We start from the raw sequence: 17514 nt of genomic DNA, 5'->3' as shown, positions 1-17514 counted from the left end.
ATTACAAACTATTCTTGCAGTTGCTCATAATGTGTCGTCAACGCTGTAAGATTTAAGCCTCAGCTGAATGTAGATACAGATACGGTATTAAAGACTGCTTCATTCAGTTTCACGTAAAAGCTCGGCTTTATTTGCACCTACGTACGCCACCACGCTGCTCTATTGCTGTTGTCATAAAGCTATAATTACACTGGCGGATATGTGTCGAGGTGATCCTGGAAAAAGTGCATCAAAGTAATGAGTGTCCTTGGCTGTGTTTGTTAGGAATAGATGCGTACAGTCGACTCACTCAGCCTGGTCGTCATCTGAAACGTGAGGCCTCCAATCACTGCAACAAGGCAGCGTGACGGCAGTCGGGTCAGAGTGTTCAAGTAAGTAAACGACACAGTGCTGCCCATAAATATAGATTCAATATATTGCTTATGTATTTTACTAGATTCACTATTAAATCCAAAGCACTGGACTTTAAATAGAGGTGTGTGTGAATGTGCGGGTCTTCTGGAAGTTAGTTTGGTACGTTCTATATTTGGGCAGGATATCTGTGCCGCTTCTTCCAGCGGTTTACCACTGGAATCAATTAAAAAGGCCCGCAAAGGTCAGCCTCCCTGCGCCCGCGTGGGATTCCAGCAGGTTTGACAGTGGATCGCTTTTTGACAACTTAGAAACGCGAGCTTTACACTTTACACTTATATCACGCATGATGTGCTGTGAGAATAATAGACAATGCTGCTCTCAGTTCATTAGGCATCTAGGTAAGTGGCGCTGTAATTTAACTACTATTATCAAATCTGCCTAATTTAGTTTGGTCCATCAATCATGATAATAGCACCACTCTAGTCACATATTTTCAATAGTGACATGCCTATATATATGTATGAACAGTCCCATTGTAGGTAATTACAGTTAATTTTAGATCTCAGTAAATGTCAGTAAATGAATCTACATCTTTTCATCAGTGACCAGAAAGTATAAGTACCTGTCCACGAAACTAATCTGAATATATGATCGATTTCCATAATGTGTTTAGTCGCTCGTTAACTTATAATATAACAAATAAATTCAATAGACAAGGTGAGCAAAGGTGGAAGGTGTGTCGGTAGGTATGAGGCAGGTTACGGGAAGGTGTTCATTTAATCCCATGTGGTCCTTTAATCAAGATGACACATGACAGGGAGGTTGAAGAGGAGTACTTATTTCAATCAGGCAGAGGCCATCAGCGTGGAGACAGATGAGCCCACTGACCTTCATTACACTGGTCAAATAATTAGCTGACCTCGCACTAATAAGCACTCACTGCACACACACACACACAATGGTTTGGACGTAATGAAAAGGGGACATGTGTACAAAGCTGATTGCTTTGTTGTGATGTGTTTTTGACTTAAGTAGCCCACCTGATTTATAATGGAAGGAAAGAAGGATGGAAGGAAGGATGGAAGCACGTTGAAGAAAAATTCAAAAGGCATACTCTAGAACCGATAAATGCTACGGGAAGAAAGAAGAAAGCGAGACTTTCCCAGTGTTTCCTTGTACTAAAGGTGTTCACTACTTCAACATGTTTAACTGCAGTGTGAAGCCTGAAACAAAACAAATCTGTGTCTATACGAGCCAATAAGACAAATAAAAAGCAATTTGAAGTCCAATTGCGGCTGTGTTCCAGGCGATAGCCATAGTTGTCCATGCGCTTGGGTCTTGTCATGTACTTTATGCACAGTCACATCACCATGACCAATACACTAATCTCTGCCATTCTCCTCTGGCTACAATGAGCTGAAGAAGGTTAACTTCACCTTCCAGGGTAAATAGAAAAATGAACCAGAATGGCTGCCTGCGATAGGGTTATAAACAGAGGTTATTAACTCGGCTTCCTTCAGACTGGGAGATTTGTGAACCGTTGCTGGTTTGTTGTGAATTTCCCCGAGATAGAGAACAGCAAAAAATCAATATGTGATTTGTTTTATTAGGATTAAAATTAAATACCGTGGAAAACTGATCGGCCTGTGATTTTGGGATGTGGGAGTCTTTATTTTGGAAAGTGATCTTATGCTAATCTGACATCTGAAGTTGTATTGACATTTTGTCTTCAGAGTCCACTGCTTCCCAGGAGTGACAGTGTTTTTGAGTGTCAAGGATGCAATTTGCATCGGAGTAACCGATACTTGAAGCCGAAGTAAGAGAGCTCTTCATGAAGGGATAAATGCCACCACATCACAGTAAAAAACTGTCAGCGGAGAGTAAAACATGTCAAAGGAATAAGTGCCTTCACTTACTCCAGTTCATTTTTAGGTCGTTCACTTGAACAACGGTAATATATTCTAGCACCGGGTCTGAAGACAATTATGTGAAATTGCTTCTTTCGCATCTAGATTTGCCTGTCGCCAACATTTTCATCTCAATCCAATCCAATCTGAAACCATTTGAGCAAATAAAATGATATTTACCTCATCTTCTGTTACAAGCTTTCAAAATTACAGGCTTTGGGAAAAATCAATACAAAATGCCAGCTTAGCAGCAGAAGTATGCTCTATGAGAATGCTAACTTTTCCTCATCACACGTCTCCCTTCTCCCCCACAGAGGCAGCGGGAGGACGTGGCGGGCTCCTCACCACCAAGCACAGAGGTGGATATTGTGGTGGATGTTTATAAACTACTTGTGCTTGCAGGCCGAATGCACAATTGTCTTGTCTGAGACGCTAACCTTTAGCATCTCGCTGCGCTTCGGCGCATCTTACAAAGTTCACTGTGAGAAGGGAGTCTTGACCCTGCAGATGATTTGGAGGACTGAAATACCACTTTCATTTATTATTTATCCAGGCTGGCCGAGAGGAAGGGAAGCCGTGGCGCTGTCATACCTGACTGGCTAATGTAAGAAGTGGCCATCTCACGGCAACCCTGGGGAATCAAAGCCCATTACTGGTTTGAGAGATGGCCTAATATCCACTGTGAACACACACAACAGATCAAAACATCAGGAGGGCACCGAGATGTACGTACGCACAAAGGAACACACACTTAACGCAAACAAGATGTCATATAGTGGTCTTAGATGTCTGGTGAACATCAGGATGCTTCCAAGGAGACGTAAGAAGTAAACATGTATAATTTAGACCTGGAAGATGTGAAACTCTAAGGTTTTGTGTAAAGACAGTTTGTTAGGATGTACCGGCTGCTGACATGAGATTTATACGAGTTATCACTGAAATGACAACGCAGAGAAGTCACAGATTCAGTAGAGCTGCAATGTTGACCAACCTCACCACATTCACAGTATATGAATAAAGCCGTGGTTAGTAATGCTCAGGTATTTATGTGCTAGAAGCATTTTTCTGCTTAATGGGTGTATTTCTAATGTGAAATGACCTATTGACATTATAGGCAGATACAATGGCCACTTTATGTAGTTTACTTTGAATATATGTGTGTGTTTGTGTGTATCTGTGTGTGTAATTGTCAAGCTGGAGGCTTAATGACCCTTTGGATCTGTAGCTAATGAAGCGTGTGTGTATGAAGTACATGGTTCTGCCTTTTCATGGGCGATTCCTATCAATACCATAGATTAGATTAATATTTCAAAGTTAATGTTTTTGTTGAAGAATTTGCAAAACAAACACGAGATGAGGCTTCACAGTCACTTGTGCAGGAAAATGCAATTTTCTCAGACTTAGCTGCTCATCTTTTTAATTACAGACTTAATAGCTTTATAGATTTTTGAAAGATGAATTCCTATTGGCATTTTTATAATTACTGGTCTTTATTGCTTTTTATGAAAATAATTGTCAAGGCTCATTTACCCCACAAACCCTTAGGCCAAGCAAATGTTTTTCAATGATGAAGGGAAAAAAACACGAAAAAACACTGGTCATCATCTTTCATCTGTCTGTGTTCTTTGCTCTAATAATACTTACTTCATGCCATGATATCAATGCATTCTCGCTTTCTCACAAAGTAGCAGTGTGTACAGACAATAGCTGTAATGTTTGAAATTTGATGTTCGAGCACACGATGAACTCCAGAGGCAGCTAAAACCAGAACAATGCGCATTGGTCCACAGTGACGCAGGCTTTGGCCGGAATACCACATATGTCAACATACTTTCAAACGTGCTGCTAAAATAACTGAACCTCTTCAGCATTAACACATGTAGAGAGCGCGGGCATGCCAAAGCTGCGCCAGTGCTCTGACTGTGGAGAAAATATATCTGGACACTTAAGCAAAACATATTTAGAAGAGCTGGCCAAGGTTTCCTCATGCAGTCTGCGAAGGCCTTTGAGCGAAGCAGACTTAGACAAACACTGGCTCCGAGCCAGCGCCTGCTAATACTGTAAGTCTGACAATGAATTTGGACAGGCAGAAGAAAAATGAACTATGTGAATATGTGGAAAAGCAGGCAAATGATCTTTTGTAAAATTCATAACCACCAATGGAGTCTTCCAGTCACTATTTAATTTAGGCTAAAAACCTGCAGAGAGAGCAGAGTGTGCATTTGGCTAACCTCATCATCACTAAAAGGGAAATATGCATTGATTTAGCCTTGAACTCCCTGCTGAACTTTACTGGACTGCTTCACTGTGGTTTCCCAGTACATTCCCAATCCCTCCTCTCTTGTCCGCGACCCAGCCTGGATACAGACAATAACCGGAAAGCGTCTTTAGAACATGCTGGAATAAAGTGGATGTAAATTTCACCCTTTACATTTGCCAGAAGCATCTGTTTTATCTATAAACTCTGAGTTCCATAGAGCCAGAGCTGTGGAATATTTCAACCCGTGCCTTATTTAACTGGTTTAGAAGTACTAAGGAAAAAGGAAAAAAAGTCCAAATATGACTTCTTTCCCCCTGGACCCCTCGCTAATATGCAGGCTTGGCCCCTCTGTAAGCTATCGCATTCAGCACTTTCTCATAATAGGGCCGTGGGTAATCTGCCAGGGCCTGGGCCAGCTGAACATGTTCACAACACTAAATAGTAAGAGCAAGTCATTTGCTACAATATTATATATAAAGCAGTTGGCAATTCATATTTATGGCGCAGAGATTAAAGGAGAAATCAATTTTGCTTTTAGGGGGAAATTGGGTTTCTTTAAGTGTGAATAAGTCTTGGCTTAGCCTGTCTTGCCTTGGCTGTATCTGCTGAAAATCTTAAAAACAGCCCCCGCTTGGTTCCAGCGTTTTCGCTCCACAGCACTGGAGTGTGGAGTCAGTGTGGTCTGAAGCGTCCCTCTGTTTGTCTGGTACACATGTGAATATGCTCGACAGATGTTAGCTGGCTCCCGGGCAGACAGGCTCTCCTCCCCCTGGCCTTTTTGGCTCTGCTTGTGACATGGTGACACACAGTAGCATCTGGAGTTCAGACCGGGTCACCCAGGGCAAACATGATACAGAGCAGAGCAGTTGCGCCTTCGAGACCTCCTACAACTTTAAAACAACACAATCACGAGAAGACTGAGAGAGAAATTTGTTGGCTTCATTACCCACTGTACATTCTGAGCTCAACATTTAAATCCACATATCTTTCCAATTTATTCTTGCTGGTACACGCTAGCACGACGCCACTATTGATATATTTTATACTGTAGTTGATTTTACTTGAGGCCAGAACCTAAACCATCTCACTGTATGGAATGAACCCAGGGAAAAGAAATATGTATGTTAGTGGTTGTGCAACTAACTGTCCAGAGGAACTCTTGCGTTTCTAGGCTTTTTTTGCAACATAGTTTACTGAGTAATAAGATACTGGACCCACCCCTGGATTAACACGTACTACAGCCTCAAGAAAAAGTACAATATAGGCTTTGACGCAAAACTTACTCAAAGTCAAAAGCAGGCTCCCAGTAGAGCTTGTTTAAGCCATGAGTAAATTCAAGTTACACTTAACTCTATAGTGTCTTCAGGCCCAACGGCAGCCAACCTAAATTCAGTCCCTATTCGCTGCCAAAGGGACATAAAGGACACATTTGAAATCTAACAATAAAAGAAGATTCCTGGTTGCTGTTAAACCACAAGACTGTGGTTTGTTGTTTTATTTCATACAAGAAGTCAAGCAGTGAGGAGCTTCTTGAGGTTTCTCGTTATGTTCATATTTTATACATATGGCTGTTTTATGGTGATCCATTTGACAGAATTATGATCATTCCCGATTCCTGAAGGCAGCTGATTGTCAACAATGAATACATACGATGGAAAGTATAAACAAACACCTATTTAAAAATATCCTTTACGCCGTTTCTTTCTCTTGTGTTAGACTTTTGATACAAGACTATTTGTCTACATTTCCATATTTAGCTGACAGTCAGCCATGTTCAGAGACAGTCGAGCATCAGCTCATGAAACAAACATTTAGCAAGCGCACAACAGCAAAGCTGCCAGCTGATGTGCACCCGTTCAAATCCATCCCGTCATGTAAATAACTTGTTTCAGTATGCTTTCAATTAAAGCGGTGGATGGAGTGCCATTGCTGCCTTTGATGGATGAGCTTAGATATTGGAGTGTACCGTTGGATGACAAAACGTTCCCCCACTCCACCTCAACTCGTCTTTCCTATTGATTCTCTTGACGGTTATTCATCAGGGCGGTGGCCACTGTCAGATCAGCTGCTCCTTCTCCTCACAAAACACATTTTCCACAGTTATTGATAAAGCTATTTGACCTTTTATTCAAATGTGTGTGTTTGTGTGTGTGTGTGTATGTGTGTGTGTGTAATGTGCACACATCTGTGATTTTTTTGCTTCCTCTCTGCTCTTGCCAGAGGCTTGCAGATCACTGGAGCTACATGAATAAAGTCAGGCTGTTTTGATTAACACTAAATGAGTAGGTCTATTCTTTGCAGATGTCTGTTCCAGCAGTGCTGGGCCCTGCTTCCACATAACAAAAATAAACTCCAAACCAGTTTTACAGTTTGGCAAAGCTAACTATTTGCCTGTAGTTTGCACACTCGTACATCTGCTCCTATACATATACATTAGTGGTCTCACCCCTACTGTGACTTGCATACCTGCATACATACTTTCCCAGTGTTTGGAAAAATGTCAGAGTGAAGACAGACGGTCTTGACTCCAGTCCAATAGTACTGTACGTGTGCCCTGAGTTAGACAGGCTGCACAGTGGCTGATCGGGGGAGTGGATAGGGTCTTTACGGGACCTTAGTGACCATCAGTGATCATAGTGAAGATAAAAGAAATAGCGTTTGATAAACAAAGTTAGGAGGATCTAAACCCTGTTCCATGAGTCAGTCAAAGCCTCTTGATGAAGGTAGAGAAAACACTGCATCATGGTGGTTAAAGTATGGATAACATTTCACACAAATCTGTTTGGACCTCAGTCTGAAACAAAGGAACCTTGAAATTGAGGAATGAATGAATATAATCAAAACAAAGACAGATTTTCTCCTGGTGTTGTTATTTATATGATGACTCACAGCTGTGTTTATGTGGTGTATCATTCTAAGCCTTGTTGAGATTGAACCACAGCAGTTTTATCCTATGAAATTTGTAGTCCTGTCTTTTCTTTGCTATCAATAATTAATACTAGATCTTGGAATGAAAAAGTAATTTCCCTTGAAAGAACCAGATATAACTGACATAAATCCCCTGCCCTAAAAACACACCCTAAGAGGTATCGGAAAGCTCAGTAGGTGCCAAAAAAGTGGGGAAACTCAAAACACAACAACAAGAACAACGCATTCAAGTGGAGAAGTGAAAAACAAGAGAGACTTTAGGTGATTCTCATCTTTGTCTCCAAAGCCTGGCACTCCAAAGGAAAAAAAAAGTGGGAATGTAATTTCCCAGACTAGGAACATAAACCAGGAGTAATCTGGCCTGTAATACCTCCTAGTCCTTAAATAAAAGCCCTCCATTTTAAGTCTTCAACCTCGTTTTCCCCCCATCCCATCCCCACCTTTAATAGGATTTGGTAGAAAATGGCTTTGTGAATCGCTCCTCTCTGTCTTGCTCAAGGAAGAGCGAGCTATTCTCATTGAGAAGTGCTTAATTGCTTTAAATGACTGATGATACATCTAGGGAGAAGGGCCTTGAGCTAGGGGCCACAGTCAGCTCTTCTGGACGATGGAAGGAGGTGTGTCTTTGTGTGTGTGTGTGTGTGTGTGTGTGTGTGTGTGTGTGTGTGTGTGTGTGTGTGTGTGTGTGTGTGTGTGTGTGTGTGTGTGCTTGTGTACAGTGTGAGGCGGTGTACAGTTTGTGTGTCTGTGTTTGTAGCAAAAATGAGATGCTCAGGATAGATGTTCTCCACAAGGGTTGCACGGATGTGCGTGTCGGGCTCAGTTGTGTGTGTGTGTGTGTGTGTGTGTGTGTGTGTGTGGACATGCAACTCCCTGCCTGTATTTGTGTGTGTGTGTGTGTGCGTGCGTGTGGGTCGCCAGCCAGTGTTCGTCCTATCGACACCCCAGTAACAGACTAAATTAAAGCTGTGATGAATTGTGGCTGTCATGGCAGGAGAGAGGGGAGACTCTGTGCCGTATTCCACCTCTGATTAGGTGGGGATAGAAAGATACAGAATATCATTATCAATATGTAGCACTATATTTTCATTAGATTTTTCTGTCCGCAGTGGACAGCTTGATAGTGGGATGATTTTTCATTTTGAGGACAGATTAAGCATCTTCACGGCTGTCAGTGTGAAGTTTAGTTAAATCTTCTAGTGCGTCTTCTGCTACGTTACGATGAGCTCACAGGCGTCACAACAGCTCAGACACATCATATTCTAGCGCACTCACACAAATGAAGTATTTCAAAAGATGGTAAAAGTGCAACATGTGCAATTAAACTGTAAAATGTAGAAATTCTCAAAGCGCTTTCATTATTGCGGGAAGCCTGTGGCGGTGGAGGAGGCAGCTGCTCGTGGCTGTTTACTAAAAGAAATAGAAGTCGCAGGAGAATGAGGGATTGAGGGGCAATTCGTGTTTGTGCACCCGGTTCTTTGAAAGTAGCATCCTTTGGCGAGACCATGAGGTTTTTTAATTCAGTCACCACCCAAGGAAGCAGCATGATGCATGAAGAACGCAAATTTAGCCCAGCGCGTTTACATGTCCACGCTGCATTTGTACGGGCTAATGATGCAAAAGTAGTTCTTTGAGGTTCAAATCTGAAAAATCCGACAAATAGCCAGTGCACGACTGTAAAAAATGCTAACTGTGTATCTTATCTTTTATATGTGACATTAATATCACAGCCTCAGCAGGAGCTGCTGCCACGTGGTCAAAATATGAAAATATATCCTCCACTTAAATTGTCCATCATGTCATAGGATAAAAAAGATGTTTCCATTGTGTGCGGCCACAAATCCTAAGTGAATTGTGAATTCGAACATCTCCCAAGCTCATGGGCGCCCGGTTGAGTCTGCGTTGAGAGAGCTGGTAATCAGGTGTGCTGTCATCAGTCGCAAGGCAGAGACCTGTGCAGACTTATAAGAATTGTTCTGTGCTTCTTCCTATCCAATCTTTTGAAATTGTTCCCATTTGAATCATCTCGGTATCTCTACTGCAGCACCAATCACATGTATAGAAGTAGAGGGAGGACGACAGCGGGGGGACTGGAATGTAATTGCAACGAGAACCAATCTCCCCGTGAGCTGTTCTTATCCATGCACGCGTGCAGGTGGGCGTCGCGTTATGTGTGGGCATCAGCATTTGTATCATGTCACAGGTGCTGGCGACTCCGCTAACGTCAAAGCAGTGCACAAAGCAAAAGATATGACCTCTGGAAGCCTTGTTTTAATATGGAACATAACGTTACTGCTGTTACTGCGGTGTCTTTATCGTTTCTACTGTTAAATCAATGTTTGTTTAAAAATGGTGAAAAATTAGACAATGTTGGTTCTGATTAGTTCAAATGCAAATGATATTTGAGGACTCAGACGTGTATTAAGCAAAAAAGGAATGTAATGAGCAAATAGTGTGATAATGCTAAAAGTTTGTATAATTGAACTTTTCAATAATGTCATCTCTTTTTGCCAAGTACTTTTTTTTTGCCATTTATTCTAAAATTCGGATCGCAATGAAATCATGTACAAGCGCTTCACTTGGCATTGTTAAACTCTCTCCAGTCCTGTTCAACAGAAACACGAGCTCCTGGGAGAAAAACCTGGATACAACGCTGTATGCCGTTACACAAGTTAACTGATTGAACATGACTTGCCTCTATGTTAATGGCGCTTAACTCCAGTCGTGTATTTATTCAACGTATCAATGATTTCTCCAGAGAAATGTCCGCTGCTCAAACACCATTTTCACCATGTGATGCTAGAAATCCCTGTTGAAAGTGAAACACAGGAAACTATTTTTAGCAGGTCCACGTCCAAATATTCAGTAGAATATATATACTCCCATGGTGGTGGACTGTGTATGTGTATATATTGTTTTATCAGTGACCCGTATCCTGTTTACCTGATGGAGGCAAAAGCTCAGTGTCGAAACTCCTTAAAAGTCAAAGCTAAAGGGGGGCTAAGGGTGGAGGAGCGCATCCAAACGTATACCACATGTTATCACACGCACACACACTCGCACTGAACACAATTACACACACTCTCCACCAGCCGCAGGGCGCCATGGTTACCTTGGAACTTTAACGTGGACCAGCTGGTGTACTTGGGTTGTGAAATTACACTGCGCGCGCACACACACACACACACACACACACACACACACACACACACACACACACACACACACACACACACACACACACACACACTTGCAGACGATCAAAGGGAGCTGGAGCCCTGCACAGCAGCCCTCCTGCTCCTGCCCTTGGCTAAATGGACGACCAAACATTCCAGGGTGTCCAGCCCAGTAATATCTGGCCCGTAGCCTAATGAAGATCGACTGTGTTTATAATTCTTATGTTTGCTCTGATCACTAATGCAATCTTTTCTATACAAACAGCGTGGAGACAGGAAAGCAACTCCTTGTTTCCCCAGTTTAAGTCAAAGTGCAGATGAAGAGAGGAAGAATGAGCGTAGCGTGTAGAGGTGGAGAAACAAGCCTCCGTTTCACTAGACTTTGTAGCTCTTTGCATTTTCACACAGGGCATCACATGATCTCAAACAAAGGAGAAGGAAGCAAGAGATGTTTTCCTGCCTGCTTGAGACTTTGACACCTGCCTCGCCGCAGCAAATTGGAATGGCTCAGTCTCAAATGAGATTTCTGCCCGCTGCATGGGGAGAGAAAAAAAGGTCACCCATTACAACAATTCTACATGATTCACAGAGTTATCACATCTCTGCTTGCCTAGCTTCCCTTTAATTAGCTTTAGGGACCTGGGCAAAGTGTGTGCGCACGCCTGCGCGCGTGTGCGTCTGTCTGAGACATACTGAGGTTCCATTTCATTCTTGGTATCTTTCACTACATCTATATTTGCTGCAAAATTAAAATTCCATGTTTCTTCCCAACAACAAGTTTGCTGACCCATGAAATTTGCCTTTATTTAGGCTGCACTGCGACTCGGAGATTACTGTTATCACGGAGACGCATGCTACTCTATCTGTCACTGTGTTGATGTGGTTTGATTTGGTTTTTAGTGACTAAACAAGTGATGAGATGCAGATGAGCTTGTGTCAAAGGTGATGTTTAGCTTTTAACCAAACACTGCTTCACGTGCGCATAATGCTTAAACTGTTACACAAGTATTTAGATTACATGTTGAATTGAAATTGTGCTAATTGCTACAAGCATTTTAAATATAGGTTTAATTCTGATATTTTTAATATACTGTAGATTAATAATATAGTTACAGTGACTACATTTATACTATATATCATAAGTGCTCATATTCATGCTGAATCACTTCTCTAAACCACCTTAAGACTGTGAATTGTCTTCTCATTTAGTATTTGGCATTAAAAGCATCTGCTGTATAAATGTCATCTCTTTTTCACCTTGTCTGCCTTTGCGGCCTCATACAGTATTAGCACCCTCCCCAGCTGCCTCCTTACAAATCTCTTCTAGTAATATATGCAGCACTTCATACATGAGGTCATAATCAAGGTAGTGTTTTACATTTCCCACAAAATCCTAGTTGTTTGCTGCTCATGGATAATCCTGGACACAGTTTGAGTATATTATATGTATATATATATATATATATATATATATATATATATATATATATATATATATATATATATATATATATATATATATATATATATATGTTGCAACATTTAATTCAGGAAAGTGATGAATGAAAAAGCTGGCAATTGTTTTCCAAAACCCTGTTTTGGCAGCTTAAAGAATGACCGCAATAACTTGATATACTGTATTTACATCCCCAATTCAAAAAGGGGGCTGAATAATTTAGAATGTGTTGTTGACACTTTATACAGTATAGAAAGTTCTCCTAACTCAAAAACAGGGATTACTATTGTTACTACTGCTATTATAATGATGACAACACAAGATCCAGCCTCAGTAAACAGTAGCCAGGTACTGTCTGAATATCTGAGTGTTGGCTAATATACATAGCGACTAGCTTGGGATTGATTGAGACCAATGTGATTGGACTTGAGGCGAGATAAACCCCGGAGGCTGAAGGACACGGTGCAGGATCCTGCAGTCAGGACGACTATGATTGTAGATCACAAAGTCCTGACGTTGTGGCTTTGTGTAATGCTTTTATCAATGAGTGCATGCATGCATGTACACTAACTGTCACTGCTGTCTTAACCATACGCTGCCTGCCTGTCACACACACACACACACACACACACACACACACACACACACACACACACACACACACACACACACACACACACACACACACACACACACACACACACACACACCGAAGGCGTCAATACCACAATGGATTTAACTCTCAGTCGTCGTGGTACTGTATATAGAATCAAACCTACTGTACTGAATCAATATCTGTGTTACACTTGACTGGATGGGGTTCATGCAGACACACCCAGCCCCAGGATACGTTTCCAGCATGTTGTTAATGCTTGTGATTGTAGCTGAGTGATAGAACTTTGCACACTGTAAGTAATTAAAGGCCTAAATACCAACAAACAAACAAACAAACTCAAATACAAATCAAATAGGATGTGATCGATATAATGGCAAACTTACCGTCAGGACAAACTGCCTGTGTATAGAATCAGCAGGTTCTCACTGTCCGGCCTCATATTCTGCTACTTTGTCAAACTGTTTGCTGACTGACATCCAGGTTAAGGTTGTCCCATTCCCTCAAGTGTTAATCTGCCCAGTAGAGATGATGCTCAAAGCGTTGACGACGTCCTTGACGAGGCAGATTCTGCTGCAGGTAGATTGTCGGTGCCGTCAACGGGACACTGTGTTTTACACTGCCATCAAGGCAAACTCAGTGTCTGCATCTGATGTCAAAAGGTTTGACACACCACTAGAAATGAGGCAGGTTGTATTCATCTAATGTGTGATTACTTATATGTTCAAACAAGTAATATATGTTTACAGTATAAAGGATTCCAAATTTCCTCCAACAAACACAAACAAGAAATCATACTGTATGCTTAAAAAACTATTATTTCCTAACTTTGAGAACTATTTATTTTCTTAAGTGTATAGTGAATGTCTGTGTTAATATATTGGAATACAGCAAAGCCAAGAAAAAGATCTCAAGAATCTGAGGAATTGTCACTTAAAAAGTAGTTTCTGTAATTTTAATTGACAGACGCACACAGAATTTTGTAAGTATTGTCTGCACAACACATTTTTCAGCAGACCCTGCTAATCTAAGGATGAACCTTTGGATTTCAACCCCGTAATGTGTTTAATTGGTGTGTTGGTGTGACATCAAAGGACCTTCGCTTTAAATCAATGTGCTGATATCAGCTTAAGTGAAAGAGTGGCTTGAAAGCTAAGCACCGAATCAGACTAAATGTGAATTTCTATTTCTCTCACACAGTGGGTAATTACGGCGGCGCTCCCTTATCCTCATTCTTTCAAAGTGTCTTTGCTCGCAGTGTACATGGGAGCATGTGTAAGAAATAAAGTGTGGGAGAGGGTGGAACGCACAACGCAGCCTTATACATTATTGCAGTCATGCTGCCTACCTTTGAAAACATTTCACAGGCAGAGCAAGGGAAATGTAAATCTGAGTTTGCTGAATCTAACACACACACACACACACACCAGAGGAAAAAACCTCATCTCCCCTCTTTCCCTTATACACACATAATGCATTAAAATGGAAAACAGCTCAGACTGGCCCCAGCATTGAAGGGGGGCCTTAATATTTGTTTTTCCTTCCCCTGTAGTGTCCTCATTGCCAATGACCAAATTTATAATAATCTCTGCCTCAGAGTCCAGAGCTGTGTTCAGAATGAATAATCACCTCGGCCGCGGTTCCTTCAGCCTGGCCGAGGCCGGATACGGGCCCTCTTCTCTCCAGCCCTGCTGTAGCAACGCTGCAATTAGTCCCGACCCCTGAAATCAGCCTAAAGCTTGGATTGCATGTGGACAGTACGGAGACTCTTGTCACAAGGACATGTGCAGCCACAAACCTGTGATAATCTGGAGTTTACACTGAATTAACAATCCTCAGCAATTACCTGCTTGTACCAGGCCTGTCAACTTTTATTTAAAGTTTGATTTTGTTTGGAAAATATGACACTTTAGCATAGATGTCAGAGAGCCACTCAAAGCTTTTGACTGTAAAGTAGACCAGATTCTGTTGAGCAGGCTGTTTAGACCAGCAGCCATTATGAAGATGACCCGTTTCAAAAGTGCACCTCAATGTGCGCTATGATATACATGTATATATATATATATATATATAGTTTTTATTGCAATGCAAATTCTGATATTCTATTACTTAGACAGGTCATTTAAATCCTCTGCCTGTCCTGCGTTCTCACCAGCTTGACAAGGTCACATCAGCAGACATAATGACAGACACACTAATTCAGATGCAGACTCATGATAAACTCACATTTTCCTTTGCTATCTACATAAAAGCACACATACATATTAAGTACTCACATATGACTAATCTTGATGAATCAATTGGCTGAAACACATTTTTACTACCCGGCTCCTCTGGGGGCGTTACCTCAGGCAGCGCACAGTTTGCATATATCATAAATCAGAGCGATCTGATGAATGCGGCTTCTGCCCTGCCCCACCTCTGCCAGTCCTAATGCTGCTCCCCTTCCCAGAAATGCATAATAACGGTAATGCTAATGATAATATGCATGTCAGGCCCGGCTCATAAATACCGGCATCGACTCAGCTTGAGAGAGGGGACATATGCATAAATAAACAACGTAAACGAGGGACAAGTGAGTGCTTTGCCACAGTTTATGGTAACCCAACCAACCCCCCCCCATGAATTTTTGGCTCATTTGTTTATGGGACTGTTGTGTTTTTTTGTGACTGCTCATTGTGTATGAGTGATGACTTCAAGCAACTTTGACCCCCACTCATCACCCCTGCGTGCATATAAAAACAGCCTCCCTCTATATGTGCTCACTTAATGACCAGGCTCCAGTGAAAAACCCTCACACTCACAAATCTTAATAGTGGCATCCTCTACTTTGGTTAATAAATAGGAAATGTAAAATAATTTGCTTGTGTATAGGCCGCTGTGTCTTGGATTTAATTGGAATTAGTTTGCAGTCATCTTTACTAAATTATCAATGCATATATTTGTTTGAATATGAACGTGATTGCAGTGGAGCTGGGGGGTTGCTGGTTCATCATTCAAGGACAGCTGCTAATCATGCAAAGTGAATACGTACAGACGTTACAGGGACGTCTACTCCTGCACATTCACATCGAGCGCGCGCACGCACACACACACACGAGCAGAAACACACAAACACACACACACAAACGACCAGAAACACACACACACACACACAAGCAGAAACACGCACACATGCTGACTACACACAAGCAATTTGTAGTATTGAGTAGCTGACATAGTAAGATTTCAAAATCTATCGACGGTGTCACAGCACAGTCGAGCGAGGTGGTGGAGCTATTGATAAACCCAGTATGGGCCTGTCATCCTGTTCCTTAATCTGGCCCCGTGTAACATACAGTAGGAGAAGCAGCTGATCCAAGGCCACCGGTGATGACATCACAGCACCTGTGTGTGTGTAGACTGCAAAGGCGCACTAATATGAAGAATTACGCCAGCAAGCTTGGTTTAAGGTTCATTTTATTCAGCTCAATACACAAAATTCATTAATTATACCAAAATATTCTTAAAAAATGGCAAACACGCATTTTATATGCAGAGAACACACACACACAATCAATAACCTGCTTATTTTTGCATGTATTCATTCGCACGAACCGCCCGGACCCGAGCACGCGCAAATGCCAGCATCCAGATGAAGTGATCAGAATCCCTGGTCCCAAACCACGGGAGAAACCGCTCCATTAAAAAAGATGAAACAACATTAAATTCATCGCGGCACCGTGAACAGTTCATAAGTCTAATCAGCGGGTGACGCGCTTGATTTACTATACCTCTGGACATAATTTCCCCACGGTGGCAATTATTGCGAAAACACCCCAAATCAACAGCCGCGCCACACACACTTGTAAACATCCGCATACATCCACATCATTTTCGTTCCTCTAATTAGAATTTTTAATATCCCGCTCGGCATTAATGGAGATTAATGGCCAATCGGCGTGATGAATTCCAGCGTCATCTATTATCATTCCAGCCTTGGTCCCAGTCCGCTCTAATTACATCCTCAAAATGCCCCCAACACCCTCAGATCAATCAATAATTTTAATTTTCGGATGCCCCCCAACCCTCCAACTCCTGTCCCTATGCTTGTCCTCTCCTTTTGCTCCTTTGTTCCACTCCGTGCGCCGAGTCGATTTGGTTCCAAATAAAATCAGATCTCGGAGAAAAAGCCTGATGGGGGTATTAATTAACCATGGCGTCCGTAGCTCCCTTCGATTCCTCCGTCGCGTTCGTTCGTTCGCTCGCTCGCTCGCTCGTTCGTCCCTCTTGTTCTCTCGGATCAGGTACGTCTTTCCTCCCTCGCCCGCGCTCTGTCTGGCGCGTGGGGGGGCACTCCTCACTCCTTCCCCCTTCTTGTCACGTAATTAGCATGCAGATATGCATACGCTGCTTGGCAAGTCAAATCGTCTCCCTGGTCCCCCCTCTCTCTGTCTCGCTCTCTCCGCTAGATTTTGAGCCTCTGATTGTTCCTATTCAGATGGGGTGTTTCATTTGGGTGCCCCCCAACACCTCCACCCCCTTCATATTTCCAAACACGCGCGTAGGATCACATCGTTTATGACGGCATTCCTGTTTATCCACAAATGACCCAGTGTGCCCCTCCGCCTGCCCTGCTGCCAGCCATGCAAAACGAGTAAAACATGGAGTTAAACAAATTTCCAACCATGTGGCCACTTTAAAACAGCCTTTCTGAGCCCCTTTTGTCTCCCGCAATAACATTCAGCATACCTCATCGGCAGAATTCATATGATGCATGCTTTTTTTTGGTATGAAAACCTCTTCAATTGGCACATATTTACACAGACAAGGAAACTGTA

At 42.2% G+C, this 17514-nt stretch overlaps 1 protein-coding gene across 1 annotated transcript in view; it reads left to right on the top strand.

Annotated features, from left to right (window-relative positions):
* Positions 1-17514, top strand: part of zfhx4 (zinc finger homeobox 4) — a 243340-nt gene that overhangs the window by 88215 nt on the left and 137611 nt on the right. Inside the window, exons 2-4 of the mRNA XM_055508360.1 lie at positions 265-371; positions 2576-2620; positions 2815-2986. The gene's annotated coding sequence lies outside the window, so the exon portion shown is untranslated. The remainder of the gene's footprint in view (positions 1-264; positions 372-2575; positions 2621-2814; positions 2987-17514) is intronic.

The sequence above is a fragment of the Betta splendens genome, chromosome 4, assembly GCF_900634795.4.
Source record: "Betta splendens chromosome 4, fBetSpl5.4, whole genome shotgun sequence".
Lineage (NCBI taxonomy): Eukaryota > Metazoa > Chordata > Actinopteri > Anabantiformes > Osphronemidae > Betta > Betta splendens.
Note: the sequence above shows the minus strand (reverse complement) of the source record. Positions and strands in the feature narration are given on the sequence as shown.